The sequence below is a fragment of the Bos javanicus genome, chromosome 19, assembly GCF_032452875.1.
Source record: "Bos javanicus breed banteng chromosome 19, ARS-OSU_banteng_1.0, whole genome shotgun sequence".
Taxonomy (NCBI): Eukaryota; Metazoa; Chordata; class Mammalia; order Artiodactyla; family Bovidae; genus Bos; species Bos javanicus.
The window spans coordinates 7455033-7459444 of NC_083886.1; the positions used below are offsets into that span (position 1 = coordinate 7455033).

The 4412-nt window shown below is 44.4% G+C and overlaps 1 non-coding gene across 1 annotated transcript; it reads right to left on the minus strand.

The window, feature by feature from the left end:
- Positions 1-3722: 3722 nt before the first annotated feature.
- On the minus strand, positions 3723-3807 carry LOC133233112 (small nucleolar RNA Z195/SNORD33/SNORD32 family). The gene has a single exon (XR_009731590.1). It is a non-coding gene; the product is annotated as a small nucleolar RNA Z195/SNORD33/SNORD32 family (small nucleolar RNA).
- Between the last annotated feature and the right edge of the window lie 605 nt (positions 3808-4412).

Below are 4412 nucleotides of genomic sequence, written 5' to 3' on the forward strand. Positions count from 1 at the left end.
GTAGCAGTTCCCGAGTTGTGAGAACCGGAAATGTCTTCAGGCACCACCAAATGTCTCTTGAGGAGCAAAGCTGTACCTGGTTGTGGGCACTGCCCTAGACTTACAAACATCATAGCCCGAGCCAAGTCATGTGGGAAGTTGCTGCTCGTTTATCTCCTCTGAGATCCCGAGTTCCAGAGTCGGGGTTTTGCCTAGTGTATCCTTGTGTCCCCAGTGCCAACGCATAGCACCTTAAACCTAAAAAATTAAAAAAAAAAAAAAAAGTCTATTTATTTGTCAGGCCTTCACTGTTGTCTCTTGTTGTGTCATGAGGGATCTTTCGTGTGGTGCGTGGACTCCAGAATGTGAGGGCTTCAGCAGTTGCCGCGCACAGGCTTCGTTGCTCCGAGGCATGTGAGAGCTTATCTCCCCAACCAGGGATCTCAGCTGCGTCCCCTGCAGGTCCCCTGCAGCTGAGCAGGTGGGTTGTTAAGCACTGGGCCTCCAGGGAAGTCCCCTTAGCAAAACTTGACTGACGCACTGGGTGTCAGAAGAGTTACATTTTAGCTTATCTTGGTGGGCTCTATGTTTCAGATATGGCGATGCTGGACAAACCAGTTAGCATCCCTGTGCCTCAGTTTCCCTCACTTGTAACCCTCAGCCTTGTGCCTTTGCGTTCCCCATGGATGGAATGAGAACAGGTCTGTAAAAGTGAAAAGTGGAGAAGGAAGCCTGCTGAAGGCAATGTGAGGAAGACAGGGTGCTCTCTGTTTTCTCCAGACACAAAGCTTGGGGAGTACTGAAAATTCAGGTTATGCAAACAGTACAGTGCCCTGTACCAATATCTGGAAGAGATCTTTAATCTGGAGCATTATAAACACGAGGAGCTTTGTTAAAATGAACAGACTGTGGAAACCTTAAAGGCTCAACTCCCTGCCCCAGATAGGCCTTGTGGGTCAAATAAGGACCCAGCCGGGCCTGAGGGGGGCCCTCTCTGCCCAAGTCCGGTCCAGTGTTCTCTGGCCTCCGGGGGCTGTCAAAACCTTTCCTTAGCCCCATTCTGTTCTGTTCTGTGCTGGGGCTCCCTTGTTTCCTGGCCTTGAATGTCAGTGCAGGAAGTTACCAGGTTTTACATCTGTAATGGCACAGAATACGTGGCATTAATAAGGGAGACTCTTGACTCTTTATAAAGATTTTTTCCTCTAGTACAGCCTATGGAATTCCTCTCCAGTTATTTATTACCTTCAGGAAGGGTCTCCCCCCACTCTGTCTCTCTTTCTTTGCTTACCTACTTTATGACTTCCTTTACATCCTGGGCATTCCATCGCTGTGGCCTCTGTGCTGTCCCAGCACTGTGGTGGGCTGGTTTATATACCTCTCTCCCTTTTTTAACAGAATGAATTAGTTTCCATGTTGAGTTCAGTTGAGAAAAACCTCTGCTGCATGGAAACATAGGCTCTGATACTTGTGTGTGTGTGTGTGTGTGTGTGTGTGTGTATGCCACCATCAACTCCCCTCTAGCTGCAGTTGGCCAAATCTTTTCCATTAATTATTTCACATCCCAAGCATGAAGGCTACAAAAGCATTCACAAATTGTAAAACTACACAGACATGTCAAAAAGTCCTGAATGCATGTACTGTTAGGGCTACAAGAGAGCTTGGTTACCATTTAATCTAGCTCTTCCATTTGAAGTTTGTGACTACTGAAGCCTGACTTCCTCAGAGTATTTTCTTTGCAGTCTGACCATCTTAAAAAACTACCCTGAATCATTCTGTTCCTCTTTAAATTTATCACAGATAATCTCTATATTCAAACTGTTTATGTACTTCATGATCCTTCTCTAAGCTTAAAATAATAATTTCCTTTCAATACAGGGCTTGGAGATATCTCCTCTGAAAGAAGTGGTAGGTGTTTCTAAAATGGTGAGGTCTATGTATTTTTACAGTAACACATGGTTTAGAGCAATGAACAGGATGTTTTCCCCATTGTCGTCATTGTTCAGTCATTGTTCAGCAGACTGTTTGTGACCCCATAGACTAAAAGCATGCCAGGTTTCCCTGTCCTTCACTAGCTCCTGGAGTTAAATCAAAGTCATGTCCATTGAGTCGGTGATGCCATCCAACCATCTCATCCTCTGTCATCCCTTTCTCCTTCTGCCTTCAATCTTTCCCAGCATCATGTCTTTTCCAATGAGACAGCTCTTCGTATCAGGTGGCCAAAGTATTGGAGCTTCAGCTATGGCATCAGTCCTTCCAATAAATATTCAGGGTTGATTTCCTTTTGGATTGACTGGTTTTATCCTTGCAGCCCAAGGGACTCTCAAGAGTCTTCTCCAGCACCACAATTAGAAAAGCGTCAATTCTTTGTCCCTCAGCCTTCTTTGCAGCCTAAATCTCACATCTGTAAGTGACTACAGGAAACACTATAGCTTTGAGTCTATGGGCCTTTGTCTGCAAAGTGATGTCTCTGCTGTTTAATATGCTGTCTGGGTTTGTTATAGCTTTTCTTCCAAGGAGTAAGCATCTTTTAATTTTGTGACTGCAGTCACTGTCTGCAGTGATTTTTGAGCTCAAGAAAATAAATATGTCACTGTTTCCACTTTTCCCCATCTCAGTCAGTTCAGTTCCTCAATTTTGTCTGACTCTTTGTGACCACATGGACTGCAGCATGCCAGGCTTCCCTGTCGTTCACCAACTCCTGGAGCCTGCTCAAACTCATGTCCATCGAGTCAGTGATGCCATCCCACCATCTCATCCTCTGTCATTCCCTTCTCCTCCTGCCCTCAATCTTTCCCAAAATCAGGGTCTTTCCCAAGGAGTCAGTTCTTTGCATCAGGTGGCCAAAGTATTGGAGTTTCAGTTTCAGCATCAGTCCTTCCAATCAATATTGAGGACTGATTTTCTTGAAGATGGACTGGTTGGACCTTCTTGCAAGACTCTCAAGAGTCTTCTTCAGCACTCAGCTTTCTTTATAGTCCACCTTTCACATCCATACATCACTACTGGAAAAACCATAGCTTCGACTAGATGGACATTTGTTGGCAAAATAATGTCTGCTTTTTAATATGCCATCTAGGTTTGTCGTAGGTTTTCTTCCAAGGAGCAAGCATCTTTTAATTTCATGGCTGCAGTCACCATCTGCAGTGATTTTGGAACCCCCCAAAATAAAGTCTGTCACTATTTCCACTGTTTCCCCATCTATTTGCCATGAAGAGATGGGATGGGATGCCACACACCTGCTACTAGGTTATCTGAAGAGCTCATGGACAGTTTTTGGGTTTTATTTTTTTAAAAAGGAATAAGCAGTCTGTTTTATTGAGTGCCCAGAGTAGGATCCATGGGTATTGAGGATCTCTGGGAACTTGTAGATTTCCTTCTCTGTTCTTTTTGTCCTGCTTCCATAGCCTCATGAGCTGCTGCTTCTTGTGGAAATAGATCTTGACCTTCTTCTTCCTCTTCTGCTCCAGGGTGGCTGTAACTGCCTGGTTCTCCACCCAGCCTCCTGAGCCAGGTGCCCTAGGTAGGGAAACTTCTGCATAAGGTTCAGACGCACGACTCAGAGAGCAGCAGGAACATCATCCACTTTTTTTCATGGAGTACTGGGATCCCTCAAATGCCCCGAGGCAGTCCAGAGCAGCCTGGCCTCGTGTGGTCCTGGGGGCAACATGCCTGTGGGCAGAGACAGCAGGCTTGCTCAGTGGGGCATGCGAAGACATTGCTGCCCCTGCCAAGCAGGCGGGGTGGTGGCCACAGATGGCAGTGCCTGTGGACTCATCTCATGAGCAGGAAACTTGAACATGAGTGGGAAAAATCCTCCTCACTGGCCTCCTGGATAGCTTGATTGAAAAGCTTGACAGCCTAAGATCCCAATGTTATTCATTGCTGATCAAGAATAGTGTGTCCTTGGGAATTTCAGAGGTAAAAATTACAATGAGGAGGGAGAGACTGGTATAGGATTTCGAACTTTTTTTGAGCACCCACCTTGAAGAAAAAGCTGAGAATTAATAGTCCTCTCCCTGCCCTGTACACTGTTCCAAACTCATTCTACCGAAAAATTCTTCACGTTTATGGTTTTATTTTTCATTTTTCTTTTTTAAATTTATTTTTAAATTTATTTTAATTGGAGGCTAATTACTTTACAATATTGTATTGTTTTTACCATACATCAACATGAATCCAGCACGGGTGTACATGTGTTCCCAATCCTGAATCCCCCTCCCAAAAATTACATTTTAATTTAGGTCTTTAAGAAAGAAGTTGGTTCCTTTTAAACTTTTCAGAGTAGTCTGAGAAATGCTATATCAATGCATCTGAGGAAAAAATAGGAAAACAAGATTTTTTACAGTTTTGTTTTTCAATCAATACTTAAAATAGTGACCAGAAGCAAAAACTCACTGGTGCATCCCCAAGCAGGATTCTAGGCCAGTCAGATT